Here is a 19,152-nt window from a genome sequence, read left to right as displayed (position 1 = left end):
GCTGTCTCTCACCCTTGGAAAGATCTGGGTCATTCTGCTTTGTGAAAAGCCAGCAAATCCTACTGTGGGCAGCCCAAGGAACTATTGAGGTTAACCAAGAAGTCTATTTAGAATAGACTTTATCTTAGAATATGATTGTTTTTACACCAGTGCATGCATGTGTGTGTGTGTGTGCGTGTGTGTGTTTTCTTGCCAAAATGGCCACAGGTGACTTCCAGTTATACCCTACTTCTTAAATATTAAGCCAACTTAAGACCCCCATTTTGATATTCAGGGCATAACTCCACAAGACAGTTCAAACAGCTGTTCCCAAATGCATACCGTGTCTATATATCTCCCATCAGTCATCAGATATTCGGGAGTGCTGCAGTCTGGGTGTAAGAGAGAACTACACGTACCCAGGGTTTTTCCAATTCCCTAACACCTATCCAACACCGATACAAACATGTTAAATCTCAGCCTGAAGCAAGCTTTCATGGTTATATAATAAAAGCCCTTTTAAAAGAGTTGATAATTTGTTGTAATAAGAGCGGCAGGGCTGCGTCCCCGGCACCCGGCCGCCCGCATGGCTAGCTTATGCCCCAAATAATTACACGGAAACTGTATTCTTTTAATCTCTGCCTGGCCCATTAGTTCCAGCCTCTTATTGGCTAGCTCTTACATATTGATCTAACCCATTTCTAATATTCTGTGTAGTATCACGAGCTGGCTTACCAGGAAAGATCTTAACCTGCGTCTGTCTGGAGTGGGAGAATCATGGCGACTCACTGACTCGGCTTCTTTCTCCCAGCATCCTGTTTTGTTTACTCCGCCTACCTAATTTTTGTCCTATTAAAGGGGCCAAGGCAGTTTCTTTATTAAATGAAAGTAATTCCTCCATCAATAATTGAGACACCAACACCATTTTAATTAGGGTGGCACAACTCGTCACTGATTACAGCGGTGGGAAATACTGGGGGAAAACTGTCACATGGGCTGTGATTACACTGACGGCTTCTGGCGACTGGTGACATGACCGATGTGAGAACGAGGCCCCTGCTTCTCCGCTCGTGATGTCATCCGAATGCTGCTAAATGTGTGGATGGCTCTGGGCACTCTTACTCATCCCAGACGATCCAGTTCCTGTTTTCCTCTCTACAAAGGACAAGCAGAGGAAGGGACCAGAGAGGAAACTCCATAAACAAAGTGGGGATGAATGTGTTTTCCTCCCACAAGAACTTAGAAAAAGTATTTTCACCGAGTCTTTCAAACTTCATTTGAATACCTCTGATCACTTCTAACAGAGAATCTAAGATGAAATCCGATCCTGCCATAAACGACTCTCAGAACTTTTGACTAGCCTACCTGAACTACCCTGCAATTTCTGAAGCTAATTTAAAAGAATTAGAGTCAGGGTTAAAGGCAATGCACCAAAACTGTTCATACTTCATACTTCAACCCAGCCAAACCAACTTAACAATTATATGTAATATGTAGAGAAAAGCTGTACACTTCTATAAGCACCTATATTGGAGAGAGGGAGAGGAAGAGAGAGAGAGAGAGAGAGAGAGAGTGAGAGAGAGAGAGAGATCTCAATTAAATAACCTAATGATATACCCCAAGGGTTTAGAAAAGGGTTTGTAATAAGCCTGAACAAATTTGAAGATACCAAATCCAAATGACTGCAAGAAATAGCAAACAAAAAATTATTCTAATCAATAAGTAGACTAATGCACTAAATAGACGGTTCTCAAAAGAAAAAAAACAAGAGGCCAATAAATATTTTTTAAAGTGTCTAATATCCTTAGACATCATGGATATACAAATTATAATTCCTTTGAGAGACCATCTTGCCTGAATCAGAATGGTTAACATCAAGAAAATAATTACATGCAAGGATATGGAGAAATAAAACCAATTAGTCCTTGCCATTGAGAGTATAAACCAGTATAGCTACTATGGTACTCAGTGTAGAGGTTCCTCAAAACCTAAAAATAGAACTACCTATGATCCAGCTCTATAACTCTTGGGAATATAATTAGAGGAATCTAAGTCTTACTACAGAAATGTTTGTATATTCCTGTTTATGCCTGCACTCGGTACAATAGCTAAAAAGGAGCCTAGGCCACCAGGAGTTGATCAGATAAAGAAAATGTGGTATATATTCGCTGTGGAATTTTATTCAACCAAAAGAAGAAAGAAAAACAAAATCATGACATGTGCAAAAAATATGGAACTGGAAAATCTTTTGTTAAAGAAAGACTTCGAAGTGAAAATACCACATTTTTTTCTCATGTGTGGTTCCTAGACTTTTATTTTTATACATGGGGATGCTGTGGGATAATGCTCTTGTACACTGTAAAGATTTGTCACTCCTATTGGTTTAATAAAATACTGATTAGCCAGTAGCCAGGCAAGGCAAGAATTATAGGTAGAGCAAGCAGACTAGGAGAATTCTGGGAAGAGACAGGGATGCAGCTGCCAGCCAGACGCAGAAGAAGCAAGATGAGAAGGCCTTACTGAAAAAAGGTACCAAGTCACGTGGCTAAACATAGATAAGAATTATGGGTTAATTTAAGTTGTAAGAGGTAGTTAGTAATAAGCCTGAACAATAGACTAAACAGTTTATAATTAAGCCTCTGTGTGTTTCCTTGGGACTGAATAGCTATAGGACCGGGCAGGACAAAAACTTCTGTCTACATGGGGGAGAGGGCATGGACCATGAATCTAGAAAGGAGACCATGAGAGGAGAAAAGTGACTGGGGTGGCAGAAAGAAAGAAAAGGAAGGAAATTAAATTCATATAACATGGAAGCTTAAGGGGAGCTACTGGAGAGAGGAAGGGACAAGTGGTGAGGGGGAAGAGAGCAGGAGAGGGAAGCAGGAAGGGCATCTTGGGGAAATCTGTGGGCCAATAGGGGAGCGAAAAGAAGATTAGATATGGAGTTTGGGGAGGAAGTCTGAAGTGGTGTACCAGGCTTTCTTGAGCTGCCAGCCCCCAAGTCATGACACAAGACTTATTACTAGTTGCGAATGCTTGGCCGTAGCTTTGGCTTGTCTCTAGCTATCTTTTTTTTTTTTTTTAACTTAACCCATTTCTATCAATCTATGTGCTGCTGACCTGAGGCTCACTGACCTCACCTATGGACTATCCATCCTGCTTTCCTGCTTCCTCCCTGTCTGTCTGGTTGGGCCCTGGCTGGCTCCCCTTTTCTCTCTGCCCACCAATGCTATATGAATTCCTACAGCCAGTAGCCTTTAAGTTACCTGCCACTTGGGTGTGGCCTCTTATACTATAAATGCCAATGTAAAACATGCCTCCAGCCTGTCTTCCAGCTGCGGGATTCAGTGGCTGTTCCCATTTGAGCAGAGGACTATGATCTGTGAGTCTACCCCTGAGTAAATAACCCTTTTTATACTCAATTCTGAGCTAGTATGGGATTTCTTTTTAGCGTCTGTCTTCACACCAACCATGCGTATCCTTCCTTTGCCAAGCTATTGGCCATTTAGGTTTTTTTTTATTACACCAATCAGGTGCCTTAGGCAGGCAAGGTGAAACAGCAACACATCTTTACATAGTTAAACAAATGCATCATAAACAAAAGCAACACACCTTTACATTATTAAACAATTATTCCGCAACATAAACAAATGCAACACATCTTTACATAGTTAAACAAATATTCTACTCCACAACAAAGTGGGTGTGGAAATACCATAATGAAACCCATTATTTTGTATATCAGTTTTGATAGCATGAATAACGCGTGTTACACTCTAACATATGAACACAGAAAAGAAGCAGCAATGATGTCTGTGACCTTGGAAAGTTCCACAGGGAGAACCCTGCAATGCCACCGTCTGCAGGAGTAGATTCGTTCCTACAGCTTCCCACCTGATTCACAGACATCTTGGTGGGGGTGGCATTCACGGACCCAAACCCTGGCTTGCATGCCAGTCTCTTAGAGCTTTCCTGGAGGACTGCCAGGTGGCATTCAGGTTTCTAAAATGGGCATCAATATTGTATAGAGACTGGGGAATCATACAAAGACAAGGAAGTCGGCCTTGCCCTCAATTACCTGCTGTTCAGCAACGAGGGCTGCTATGTCCAGCACTCTGGCTGAGTGCCAGGCTCCTGTCCCCACCACAGCTCTAAAGGTGCTAAGTCTTCTATGAGGGTCTTCATGGTAAGGGTGGGGAAAGTCCAACTTAGTGAGTTATAGTCACTTGATAAAAGAACAGAGAAGCAGAATGTCAATTCTGTCCAATGGCAGAGTCCATCCTGCCCTTTATTAAACCACTGCATCTGCAAAATAATAAACGACATACTAAAGCATGGTGTGAAAGCTGTTACTGCAGTGTCTTCAGGGCTGTCAGCGCATGGAGGAAAAGAGAGAGAAGCTGATTCTCAGCACATGAAAACCAGAAACCAACATGATGTGGGAGTGATTTCTTTCTAATCTGTTGCTTTCATTGGTTAATTAATAAAGAAACTGCCTAGGCCCATTTGATAGGCCAACCCTTAGGTGGGTGGAGTAAACAAAACAGAATGCTGGGAGAAAGAAGCCGAGTCAGGAGTCGCCATGATTCTCCCACTTCAGACAGATGCAGGTTAAGATCTTTCCTGGTAAGCCAGCTCGTGGTGCTACACAAAATATTAGAAATGGGTTAGATCAATATGTAAGAACTAGCCAATAAGAGGCTAAAACTAATGGGCCAAGCAGTGTTTAAAAGAATACTGTTTCCGTGTAATTATTTCGGGTATAAAGCTAGCCGTGCAGGCGGCCGGGCACCAGGAATGCAGCCCGCCCCTCCACCTACACTACACACTAGCAATGACTCCTTCAGGTGCACTCTGGTAGGGGTTTCCTTGAAAAAACTCCTGTGAGATGGTCCCTTTTAGTAGCAGGTATGGAAATGCAAGCCTCCCTGGCCAGTACCATTATGTGTCCTATTGTTGTGGGAGCCCACCTGTGCATGGGCTCGATGTCTTCCTTAACTGCGGCAAAAGCTCCTAGGACTATCGCTTGCCTTGCCCAAATGACATTTCTAAGCACAGGGCAATGCCCTATCTGTTGGCGACACCTCTCTGTGGTTCCCCTTAGCCTGTTGCCATTTATTTGCCTCTCTCTACCTCCTGACGTATACCTACTGTAGCACCGAATTGCAAAGTGCAAAAGAACTCTTTTCTTTTTCTGACCCTCTGCATGCACCTGTCCCCAGCCCCCTGTCCAGCTGTTACATGATCTTAAGCAGAGCCATTGCTGTTCTGGAGAGCTGGGACCTGGACAGACACATCACTCAGAGGCTGATTCAGCAGTTCTGGTGCGCTCTGGGAAATTCCTCCTAGGGTGGTCTTTTAGGTGCCTCTCCACACTCTGTCCTTGAGAAAAACCAGTGTGAATGGTCCTCCCTTCTAAATAGCAACACAAGCCAGCAGCTTCTGGAGAGTCACTTTCTCCCTGGTCACCATTCTCAGTCACCTAGTCCTGCAAAGAATATGCTATGGACCACAGCCTTAGATGCACAGCGATATCATTTCATATCAGCCATGATGTGTACCCGACACAACTCTAAGCTCTTACCTCACTTAACCTTCTCAGTAGTGGCTTAAGTCCAAAAAGCAGCAAACGGCTAACAAAGCCCAGAGTTACACCCAGCCCATCCCTCTTATCAAAACCTTACGTGGCCTCATGGGGAGACTTTCAGAAAAAGTCTCTAGAAGCACTTTTGTCTGCAGGCCTAACTAATACAAGCTTCTGTGTGGACCACTGCTATCCTGATCCATCTGGCTCCACTACCAGCCCTAGCTCCCCCACCTCCTCTTTCTGCTCAGTCAACACAAGTTCTAGAAACAACAATGCAGAGCTCAACATCTTTCTGCCAATCTTCTTAGCCTCTCCCAGCAGAAGCTCCTCCGCCTGCCCATCCACGCCCAATTAGGATAGATGTCATTAGCAGCCCTTCCCTCTACTCTGCGCTTCCTTGGTCCTCAGGCTTGTTGTCCAGCATCCAGAGAACCATCTCTGCCTCTGTCTCCCTTGGTGGAGCAGTTCCTAAGGTGCTAACTGTTCATTAAATAAACAATGTTGGTCTCAATCACCACTCTGCCCCTCACCTAATAGAAAAGGCTTTTGCTTTGTCTCTGGCATCTGGGGAAAGAAGGAACATCTTGTATCGGGCCCAGTGTCTCAAAAACCTGCAGACTCCTTCTTTGCATTGTTTCCTACATTCCTGAGAGAACTGTGTTCTTTTCCTCCAGCTGAGGAGTCAGGGATACAATGATCTTCCTTAACATGGAAAAGATGTATTCCCCTTTAGACTCAACACTTTCATCATTCTTAAAGACAGGTGAAACTGTATCCAACACAGGCTGCAATAAGAAACTGAGGGGAGAGTGTCTGGGAAGAGCAGGAAGACACTGTATAAAACCCTTGCCTGCAGAACGCCAGTTTCACCTTTGTCGCCGCTGCATGACGAAGTGTACAGATCATAAGCAAACAGCACAGCGCAAGATGAAAGCCCCGAGTGGGAAAGCACCATGGCTCATGCCAAACACATATTTGCCTTTCTGTTGGCACTGAAGTGCCATTGTTTCTCTGGGAGTTAATGTGTCCTGTGGGACAATGCCATCCGAATCTGCACCCCTAACTGCAGGAAAAGGGGACTGGTGCCATTTGCCCACTGTGTGGGCATGTCTCTTTAAAAGGAAGGGTTGGTTCGTGGGGGAGCTGGGTTCTGTCCTCCTCTGTAAAAGCTTCTATGCTCAGCATCTCAGGAGTGAGGCAATGAAAAGGGAATATCTACATTAAGTGTTCAATGAAGAAAAAAAAGGGTAGCCACGAAGGCATGTGAAGGTCTTAGGAACACCCAAATTGGGCAGGAGAGACAGTTCAAAGGTTGTTTGCTTATTGCTCTTTCAGAGAACCCAGGTTCAATTCCAAGCACCTACATTACAGCTCACAACTGTCTGTAATACCCGTTCCAGGGGATCCAACACGCCTGGCCTCCATGGGCAGCAGGTACACATGTGGTACATATACATACATGCAGACAAAATATTAATACATATCAAATAAAAATAAATAATTAGAAACAAAAGAAACACCCAGTTCTTTACTCCAAAATACTACCCATGTCCCCCTCCAAACTCAGAAGAGAAATAAGGTTGTCAGAGCTGAAGAATGGGAAGAAGAGCTGTGACCTACTTCTCCCTGGACATGTCAGGGCCAGCCATGGTAATTATCAGCACACAGCAGCTGTGAGTCCGAGGGAAGCTGGGCAAGAAGAAGAAGAAGGGATCAGCAGGAGTGAGGGATATAAACAGAGGCTTTTCATCCTGCCCAGTCCCACAGCTGCTTTTAAAATAACCACTCAGAGGCTTAATAGTAATTATAAATGTTTGGCCAATGGCTCAGGCTTATGACTGGCTAGCACTTATGTTTAAACTAACCCTTTCCTACTAATCTGAGTATTGCCATGTGGCCATGGTGTTACCAATCTGCTGGCATGTTGTGACTGGATGGTGTCGCTCAGACTCTGCCCTTCTTCTGTATCTCTGCTTGAATTTCCCACCTGGTTCTATCCTGCCTTGCCACAGACCAAAATAGCTTTATTTATTAACCAATGAGAGCAACACATATTCACAGTGTACAGAAAGACCACCCCACAGCAGGGCGGATAAGAAAGGGTAGCAGGGGTGAGGTGATCGTGACACAGCATATACATGTATGAATTTGTGAAAAAGTTTTTAAAAATGTCCATTTGCTCAGATCCATCCGACTGTCCATTATTTTTTTTTTTTTTTTTTTTTTTTTTTTGGTTTTTCGAGACAGGGTTTCTCTGTGGTTTTGGAACCTGTCCTGGAACTAGCTCTTGTAGACCAGGCTGGTCTCGAACTCACAGAGATCCACCTGCCTCTGCCTCCCAAGTGCTGGGAATAAAGGCGTGCGCCACCACCGCCCGGCCTGTCCATTATTTTTCAAGGCTTTTGGGGTACAAGCTAATCACCTGTTATTTCTTGGAAGCCATAACAAGCATAATTTGAACAATCACTTAATTCTCATGAATGATAAGGTGATTTGGGTTTTTTTTAATTAAATAAGCATCACGTGGCCTGAGATGAAAATATGAAATTGTTGACATTGGAGTCAGTCATAAGTCACTGCTCCTAAGAGGGAGCCTTATGGAGCCTTTGCAGTTAACTCTGGTCCACAGCACTTCCTGTCAGATGTCTCGCTCTGTGGACCCTGTGACCCCATCGACCAGAATCTTCCTATGTGGAAGCCCCTGGCTCACATGTTTTGGTCACAGTGAGTGCTTTAGTTTACTCTGTTGGTTCTTTGCATTTGTGCATCTGCATTCCTCTTTCAGGTAAGCATCCTGGGTTTAGAACATTTGCACCTTTGAATTCTTCCCCCAGAGGAAATAAAAACCAATGAATCCTTTTCCTCAGTGCCTGTGCAGCTGGAGCAGGCATGGGAGCTAGTTCTTCCACTCAGGTGCCTTCCTTCAGGACATAGCACCAAACAGAATCCACACACAAATGGATAAAGGAAACATGGAACATTTTCCAGCCATAGAGAAAAAAGAAATCATGGCGGTCTGAGGAAAGGGGACAGAATAGGAGAGGCGAGCACTATGTTAAGCAAAATGAGCCATACTCAGAGGACAAATACCACGGGCTTTCTCTCACATACAGAATCTAGACTTAAGTTTGTATGGGGAAGGGGGTCATGAAAGTAGAAAGGGTGCTATGAGCGGGGGAGGGGGGAGAGCTCAAGGGGGAGGGGATAAATGGGAAAGATGGGAACAGAATTAATGTGACATGAAAGTGGAAGAAAGAGTCACGGGGGGGGGGAAGGGGAGAGCCAACGGCAGGAAGGGGAAGATGAGAGAGTATGAAGTACAATAACACACATGTATAAAAACGTGTAATGAAAAACCAGGGTTGTTTTTAAGATACTTCTCGGCTGGAGAGATAGCTTAGTGGTTAAGAGCACTTGTCACTGGTAGGAGTGCACACGACACAGTGCTTCCGCAGAAAATCCAGTCAATTCCTCAGAAACAGAACAGGACCCATCCATGTCAGTTCCAGAAACTCATCCTGGAACTACAGCATCGACAGCACACACATCTCTTTTCAACAATTTATTTGTTTGTGTATATAACATTACTGAAAACCATTTCAATGAATATGCACATAAAAGTCGCTAAATAATTGGTGGTATGTCCATCCACTGAATTAAACAGTTGACAACATACTCATTCACTGAATTACTTAGCAGCTGTAAGAGCTAAGGACTCTAGTTCTAGAATATGGTACTTTCTGGGGCTAAATGAGAAAAAGAGAACTACAGAAAGAGAATGTTTTTATAATATACTAACTTTCGTGCTAGAAATGAGCAGATATGAAAATACACATGCATCTGTCGATCTATGGAATTTAAGACAAACCCAACTCAGAAGCTGAAGAAGCTGACTCTCCCCCAAGGATGAGTAGAAAGGGGTGAAAAGATTGGGGGGGAGGAGCAGAGAGAATAAGCTTTCATTTTTAAAATCATAGCAATGCTACGTTTTCCCAAAAGTAAATAATTCTTAATTAAATACAACTGGGATGTGGAGAGAACCTGAAATGGAATCCAAACAGTAAGAGATAAGACCAGTATTACAAGTAAATGGTAGAGTTACGGTGAGGGAGATGTGGGATGTGGAGATACCAGTAACTAGGAAACTCAATGCTCTCTGAAAGCAACTGGACAAATTGTGACCGATTGGTTGTTTTCACTCTTTTGTTCTTTTGTTCTCTTGAGGGGCCACCACTCAGCTCCCAAATAAACACACATACATGGAGTCTTATTCTTTCTTATGAATGCCCAGCCTTAACTTGGCTTCTTTCTTGTCATCTTTTCTTAACTTAAATTTCCCATCTACCTTTTGCTTCTGGTCTTTCCCTTTTCTTTGTTTCTATATATCTCTTCTTGCCTTTTTATTCCATGTCTGGCTGTGTGACTGGCCCCTTCTTTTCTTGCTCTTTGATGCTCTCTTTCTAGATTTCTCCTCCTATTTATTCTCTCTGCCTGTCAGCCTCACTTATCCTTTATCCTGTTTTGCTATTGGCTGTTCATCTCTTTATTAGACCAATCAGGTATTTTAGAGGTATTAGACCAATCAGGCAAAGTAACACAGCTTCACAGAGTTAACAGGTACAGCATAAAAGAATGCAACACAACTTTTCATCATTATGCAAATGTTCCACAGTATAAACAAATGTAACACATTTTTAACTAATATTCTACAACAGTGAACCTATTCTAGTAAATCTACTTCTCACAGGAGGATTGGTTGATAACTCTATATGCTGAGAGCTGCTGGTAGCAATGCTTTTACCAGAGGCCACTGAGAATATACAGTAGATGACAACTGATATTCAATAAGTCGACCCATCAGATGAATAATTCTCTGAGGAGGAGTCCTCACTTGACAAAGACCATGGGGGTTACTGATTCTGAATCCAGTTGCTTCTACCTATAATTTTCTCATGTGCTGCCATGAGTCCTCCCTAAAAAAATAACAGCTATGAGTATTTTTCTCCCTGCGTGTGTTTATCTCATGTCTATATTCCATCTACTGGGCACACATACAGCTGTGGATGGTCAGGAAGATGATTTCTACTTAAGTGTGTAATTCTGATGAATACAAAGAATATTGGGGCAAACAAAGACAACCTTTTACACATTTAACTGATTTTAGACTTCAGAACAAATTCAAAGCAAACTGGTTCCCCCTGGAGACAAATACACATGGTCAATATTCCAAGTGTTTACTGCTGATTCAAGGTTAGGCATGAAGCAACTTTAACAAACATAGTTTTCTCAGCAATGGACTTTCTACACAAACTCCCAACTTCAAGGTTCAGCCAGCGGTCTATTGTTCTGGTCCTGATTTCAGTGTCACTGTCTGGGAACCCTGACCTCTCAGAGATACACGCCTACTTTACTCACCATGCCTGGTCAGCATGACCTCCCTAGCCTGAGAGAAACTGTGTGATCTGTATGGCTCTGTTTGCTCAAGAAGTGCTATGTGACTCTGAAAATGTGCTTCATATTTGTCCTGAGACTTTGTTGAAGGGGGAGATGTACAAGGAGAAGGAGGAGAGAAAGGTGAGGGGTGCATGTGTGTGTGTTCATGTGTGTGTATGTGTATGTGTGTATGCATGTATGCGTGTATGTGTGTATGTTTGTATGTGTGTGTGTTGAAAGGGACATGTAGCTGAATGTGCCGAGGGAAAAGTAGGAGAGGCAGAGAGAGACGTGTGATGGGGCTGTATGTAAAGAGATGTAATGGTGTGGAGATGGAGGGATTTTCAGGAAGGAATTTTTTTAAGATGAAGTAAAAGAGAAGGCTACCATCAGGAAAGCATGTGCTTGTTCCTTTTCTCTTAAGTTACCATCTGAAAGTGTGTGTTTCTTTATTTGCCCTCAGATAGAGAAGAAAATTTCCTAGGTTCCTCGCTGCTCTGAGAAGACATTCTTCTTGCTACCCTGGGTACAGTCCTGGGAGCTGGACTCACAGACTACAACACTGATAACTTTTTAAAAATATGCCTGGTAGATACCAGGTGTGGTGGCACACATCTTTAATCCCAACACTCAGACAGGTGGACCTCTGTGAGTTCAAGGCTACCCTAATTTATATACTGAGCTTCAGGACAGTCGAGGCTACATAGTGAAACACACACACACACACACACACACACACACAAGTGAATATTTGTATCACAGTCTGTCCCAAGGGTGGAGAGAGAAGTTGCAAATAAGTTCTGAAATACCACATGGACTTGGAAGAAGTGGAAGGAAGCCACAGACCTCTGGATACTTAGGCGTCCACATGAGCAGAATGGACAGAAATGAACACAGATATGTGATGTGGAATTTCCCTCTGTGTGCTGTGATTACCCTTAATGAATAAAAAAACAGATTTGGACCTATAGCAGGGCAGAACTTAGGTAGGTGGGGAAAACTAAATGACATGCTGGGAGAAAAGAGGCAAAGTGAGAGAGAAGCCATGTAGCCCACTGGAGACAGATGCTGGGAACTTTACCTGGTAAGCCACAGCCACGTGGCAATACACAGATTAATGAAGATGGGTTAAATTAATATGTAAGAGTTAGCCAATAAGAAGCTAGAGCTAATGGGCCAAGCAGTGATTTAATTAATACAGTTTCTGTGTGATTATTTCAGCTCTGGGAAACCAGGGCAAGCAAGCAGCCTCCTCCAACAGATACATGTGCTAACACGCATGTCCTACTTCTGTCCACTAGAGGCGCTACAGAGCTAGAGCAATGATCCTCTTAGAGGCCATATGTGTTTCCAGGACTCACATCCTGAGGTCCAACATCACTCTCTAACACAAAGAGAATTCTTTGGCTCTAGGGCTGAAGTAGGAAAAATTGCAAATTGGGCCAGAAACATAGTATGATACCAACAAGGGAAGAGTGCTTTTAAAAAAATAAGAAGGAAGGCAAAACATAGGCAACATCATCGGGACACAGAATGTTACCTTTAGGATAAATAAAATATCTTAAGTCTATACTCAGGGATGAATGGAGCAGAGACAACTTCTCTCTAGAAAGAATTCCAACAATGAAGACGTGACAATTTTTATTTGAACTCCACTGCATTCACTGCTGTTGGCAAGATCAGCAGGGGCTAAAATTAGTGGCTGAAAATATCATCATCAACAGGATAGCCAAAAACACATAACCAGAATCTAACAGGGAAGAAAACATCAGATGAACCCAAACTGACAGACATTCTACAAAGTAATTGACCAGTAGTCATCAAAAGTCACAGGTTCCCGAGCACTGGGTACTGGGAAGCCACACATTGCAGGGGCGCTAAGGAAACATGAAAGTTAGATGTAATGAAAGATGCTGGACTGGGTCCTAGAACCGAGAAAGGACAGGGCGGAATGGACTAGAAGAACCAGTATGTCTGAGTGAGCAGCATTAGGCCAAGATTGATTGCTGGTTTTGACCATCCTGCTGTGGCTATCAAAGTTGTTAACGTTAGGACAAGCTGCCTGAAATCTTGCTGTCCTTGGCTAGGTTTGTCCATCAGACAAAAATGGCTTCAAAATAAAAATACATAAGGATTGAAGACTCTAAAGCCGTCTGTGCTTGAAGCTTTCCCTTTTATCTAGCTTTCCACAGAGCAGAGATGTGTCTCCTTATTGGTGTGGACAGAGCAGCTGCCTCCCTCTGCCATTGCTGCTAGCCCCAAGTCAGGTATTTGCCCTTCAGAATTCAGCTCTCAAGAGTGAACATTTATTCTGGCTGGGTGTCACACTCTGGACATGAGGCTCCTTCAGACCCTGTTACCATGCAGCCCATGTCCACTACTGGTTAAAAGAGCCACCGTTCCCTTTGCCCTTACTTCAGCTTTTCCTGGATGGATCCAGACAACCTACACCCTTATCTCCAGAACTAGTCACAGAGAAATGCATAGGTAACTAACTACACCATGGCACTATTATAAACGAGCATGGGATCAGACTGGACGCTCTGAATGTGGCTGACAATGAGGGCGGACTGAGAAGCCAATGATGATTCTACTGCATGTACTGGCTTTTTGGGAACCCAGTCTGTTTGGATGCTCACCTTCCTAGACCTGGATGGAGTGGGGAGGACCTTGGACTTCCCACAGGGCAGGGCACCCTGACTGCTCTTTAACTGCAGAGCAAGGGGAGGGGGGGGGAGTAGGAGGGAAATGGGAGGATGGGAGGAGGTGGAAATTTTTAATAAATAAAAAAAAAAACATGATGAAAAAATACAGGCAGCTAAAGACTGCTGAGAGAAGGAGAATTATTTTTTCCCAGGGATGAGCTCCCTAATTGTTTATCCAATACCAAGTCCCCAAAATTATATATAGACAAGTAACATTTCTGTAGGAAGACTTGCAGCTTGTGGTTACCCACCTACTGGGGCATGGCCTCTTATACTATATACGCGAATGCAGAGCCTGCATCCACCCCTTTTTTCTTCCTCCTTTTCACTGACTGCTCATTCAGATTGTTGGATTGTGGGATTCAATCTCTGTCCACCGTTCAAGCAGAGAATTCTGATTTGTGAGTTTACCTCTAAAAAATATCTACCTATTTCTCATTTCTGAGCTAGTGTGGGATTTCTTTCAAGCGTCCATTCATCACTTGGTTCCTTCATCATAACATAAGGACTGAACAGGTTTTATTTACATATTTATATATATGTGTGTGTGTTTGGAGAGAGAGAGAGAGAGAGAGAGAGAGAGAGAGAGAGAGAGTATACGTGTAATCCAAGAAAAAGAGGCCATGAATTTGAGAAGGAGTGGACAGGGACATAGGAGTGTTAGAAGGAAGAAGGTAGGACAAAGGTTAGAGTTAAGAAAGGGAAGGGGTAAATTATATAATGATATTTTAGTTTAAAAAAATTTAATTACTCCTTCCTCAGGAAAAAAAAACCCTTATATCCAAAATTTCTCATGTTACCTTCCCAACAACTAACCCCTAGTCAATGGTCTGTCTCCGTTTCCTATTTCTTTGGAGACGGGGGGATGGAGCCCTAGTGTGAGTTAGTCAGAGAAACTAGCCTCATGGGCGAATTCTGGGTTTAACCAATAGACCATGCCTCAGTGGATACAGCGGAAGAGCTATGGAGGAAGATTCCCTGTATCAGCCTCGAGCCTCCACGTGAACACACATGCAAATGCACCCGCACACATGCAAACACACACCACACACTTACACATGAAAAGCACCCCTGCCTGTCATCTAGTTTCTTAGCTTCATTTGCATAAAGGTTTGCCACATAGTCTTATAAATTGTTTAATTTTTCCTCTGCATATAGTTTTGTCTTGTGGTGTTTAACTTTTCTTAACCTGTACAGTGTAGAATACATGTTTGCACAAATGGAATGATTGTGAAGTTAGTCACATGACCTTCCTGTGGCGTTTTTGTGAAGAGCAAACAGGTAATATGTACATTGGCGAGAGCAGTTCCTTATCCAGCTCACTGTTAGTGCTTGACTCTCTTGGTTTATTGTCTGTAATCTTCCGGATTTGTTCTTGTTTGCTTATTTTCCAAGACAGAGTGTCTCTGGGTAGCCCTGGCTGTCCTGGAACTCTCTGCATAGACCAGGCTGGCCTCGAACTGCTTCCGCTGCCCAAGTGCTGAGATTAAAGGCCTGTGCCACCACGACCCAGCTAGATCTGTTCATTTTTACACTTCATCTCAGAGCAGAACTATCCGCATTCTTCTCTAAGAGTTGGCCACGGAGTTTGCTATCATTACCGGTGACTTACTTTTCCTGTGTCAATGACCTTGTTCCACAGTTGTAAGTTATGTAAATAGAGCCACTGGGCTCTGTTCAAGCGCGACGACCTTACCATAACAAAGCATGTGTGTAATGCGGAGTCTCTGTGAAAGTTAATAAGGAGGCCGGGGCAGTGGTGGCGCACGCCTTTAATCCCAGCACTCAGGAGGCAGAGACAGGCGGATCTCTGTGAGTTTGAGGCCAGCCTGGTCTACAAAGTGAGTTCCAAGACAGCCAAAACTGTTTCACAGAGAAACCCTGTCTTGAAAAACAGAGCAAAACAAAACAAAACATAAAGTTAATAAGGAAATTAACATTTTTATTATATTTCACTGCACAGTTTATATTTTGTTCTTTCCTGGTTTGTTTGTTTTGTCAGGAAGAGTTTGATTCTTTCTACAGCTACCAAAAGATAAAATGGATGGTTCAGGGAAATTATAAAATCTTTCTCAACTGGGCCACAGGAAGAGAAGAAAAAAAAAAAAAAACTGGCCACTGGTTTTTCTTTCTTTCCTATGAGGAAATTGCTTTTAGCTCGTGAACTTTTAATTTTCGTATTACTTTGTCAAGATTATATCTCTTATTGTACAGGTCACAAAGCTAGAAATGGGGCCAGGAAAAGGGAGGAAGAGTCTCAAGAAAGGTAGGAAGTAGAGAGAGTAATGGACTATAAGAAGGGGCGTTAACTGGGGAAACCAGACAGAGGCAGGGAGGAGAATGGAGAACAAAGTGTAATAGCATATGTACACAGACTCCATGATGAAGCCAATGACACTGTGTGATGCTCCAAAACACTAATTTAGAAAAGATAATGCCTTTAGTGATGCTGATAGGAAATCGCCAACCTCATTAAATTAACCTACCTTATATTTCTAACCTTTGGTCAATAAAGCTGTTGTATATTCCAAGCTAATATGTTAGTTTGAACAGGGGAAGTCTTTATTTATAAATATATTTGAAGATGACAACAATTTCATTATGGTTTAAATCTGAAACACCCTCCAGAGGCTCATGTGTTTTGACACTTGGTCCCCAGCTGCTGGCATCGTTTTATGAGGTTATTGAACTTTGGTGTGGGGCCCTAGCTGCTGGAAGTGGGTCACTGGGTGAGTCTTGAAAGCTATGCCTCCAGTTCCAGGCTCATGGTCTCTGTGTCTTGGTCAGACATGATATGAGGGCTCCCCCTGCACACTCTGCTGCCATCGGCTCTGCTGCGGCACCATGCCTTCTCCACCGCGGTAAAGTGAGGTCTCTGAAATCAGGAGCCAAATAAGCCTTCCTGCTCTCCTTCAATTTCTTCTCTTTGGTGTGGGAGGTCCTTCTGTCTATGTGTTGATTTTATAGGTTAATGAATAAAGAAAACTGGCTTGGCCTATAGCAAGGAAGGAGGAAGGTGGAGTTAGGAGAAGCCATGGAGCCACAGGAGACAGATGCCAGTTGGAATCTTGCCGGTAAGGCACAGCCACGTGGCAATACACAAATTAATAGAAATGGGTTAAATTAAGATGTAAGAGTTAGCCAATAAGAAGTTAGAGCTAATGGGCCAAGTAGTGATTTAATTAGTACAGTTTTGTGTGATTATTTCAGGGCTAAGTGGCCAGGAACCAACAAGCAGCTCCCTCCCATAGATCTCTTGAAGTCAGAGTGTTGGGAAAAATAACAGAGAAAAATGCCATCAAATGTCCCACCAGAGCCTCAGTGACCTAGTGAGAGCCACCCCTCTTGCTTTCTTCTCATCTGTATAGACTGCAAACCATACCATGTACCTTCTAAGGTTCTGAGTTCAATCTACCTAAGTCAGTTACATGCTTATTCTGCCATTTTGTGTGCCTCATTTATTCAGGAAATAGTCACAAACCTGGGTAAATAGTTCAGCCTAGCAGGTGTGAAACCCTGAACTCAATACACAAACAACACACACACTCCTTTATAATAATATAAAAATAAATTTGAATTTAACTCCTACCCAAGAAAACCAGATAATGTTAGCAATCACATTAGAAAAAGCTCAGACAAAAAACAGTGAAGTTTTCTGTGTGTCACCAAACCCCTCCTCCCAGCAAGCCTGAAGGGGGGGGGCATGTCTGCTCATCTCACAGATGTGGAAGCTGATGTCCACAGAATTGGACTTCCCCAAGGTTAGCAACCCCATCTATGCTCTTCCCATTTTTCTACAGGGTTGAACAGCTTGATCTTTTTAAATGGAGCTTTGGTTAGATTTATTTCCATATTTCTAGTTATAATTCACTAATGACTATTGTTTAAATCTATCTGGTCAGCATAGCAACTAGCAAAAATCTTAAGTTCCTTCCGAAGGGACTGCTGTTATTCCTTGAGAGCATAAATTCAGAGAAGGGACTGAAAAATTCTCACGGTTTTTCTAAGTAACACTGCCCCCTTGTGGACTCATGGTGAGTTGAGACACCATTTCAATTCCTCATGATCAACAGGCGGTGAGAATAATGACTGTTTGAGTTGAATTTCTTAGCAAGAAGAAAGCTATTTCCATGTTACCTTATAAGTTCTAAATAAAATATTTTTCTACAAATCAGCACCGAACGACAATTCATTCACTCAGCACAAGAGACGTTTTGTGCAAAGTTAATACCAAAGTGAACAAGGACATGTTCCATGTTTATAGAACATAAGACATAATTCCTGGGCTGCTTGAAAACATGCACTTCTAAAGCTGGTGACTTGAGCTCAATCCAAATTTGCCACTAATTGTGTGACTTTGGACATGTCGCCAAAACTGTCACCCAGGTGTCACTGTGCGCAGAACTGGATACCAGCTTTACCTGCTCTGCGAAATATTAAATACTGGGGCGGGGAGAGTGTGGGTGTGAGCACACATGTGCACGCAAAAAGGTTTCACAGAAACTGATATTGTCATTTCAGTGTCAGAAGAAGGAGCCTTAGGGATGAGAGGCTACCAGACACAGTCTTTGCAGTGGGAGAAAAGACCCATTCTCCAGGATCCATGTTGATACTGTGCACCTCTCAAAATGCACCAAACCTTAGGTCAAAACATCGCTAGATGCATTACTGCTTCTACAGATAGAATCCTGAAAGCCAGGTGTATAGCTGCTTGTAGATATAAAACTCTAAACGTTGTCAGAATGCCCATCTACAGGGGACCAATTACACTGAAGCAGAGCTCTCTGCAGAGATGGCTCAGTCTCAGTGCACCATGAGTAGGAACTGGAACGCACAACCACAAGCTGAATGCTCTCATTTGTTTAAAGGCAAACTAGCACATGCAACTGTATCCCAAGATGTGCTGCCTGCTGGGGGAAGAATATTGTGCTTATCCCCTTAGGATACTAGAATATCGTCAGAACTGCGGGGCTGGATATTTGAAACTACACTTCCCAGAAAACCTTTGCAAATAATGTCCCGGGTGAAAATTTGCCTCCTAGGTGAGAGGGATGTGACGGTTAATCATTTATGTGGATTGGGAATCACCTAGGATGGAGGCCTCTGGGCATGTCTCAGTGTTTAAAGAGGTTTAACTGAGGACAGAAGACCCACCCTGACCATGATGGTACCACTCCAGGACTGTATTACAGAAAGGACGGGGCAGTTGAGAACCAGCATGCATCTCTCTGATTCCTGACTGTGGATCAAAGTGAGCAGCTGTCTCACACTCCTGCCGCCATGTCTTCCTTGCCCTGAACCATTGACTAAAATAAACCCTCCCTTAAGTAGCCTTTGTCGGGTAATCTGTCGTGAGAAAACTAATATACTATACTAATACATGATCTGGAAGGCAGGGGTGAGGAGAAGCCAGCTTTCTGCTTGTCATTGTTCTCAAGTCCGGAGACC

The sequence above is a fragment of the Chionomys nivalis genome, chromosome 15 (genome assembly GCF_950005125.1).
Source record: "Chionomys nivalis chromosome 15, mChiNiv1.1, whole genome shotgun sequence".
Classification (NCBI taxonomy): Eukaryota; Metazoa; Chordata; class Mammalia; order Rodentia; family Cricetidae; genus Chionomys; species Chionomys nivalis.
Note: the sequence above shows the minus strand (reverse complement) of the source record.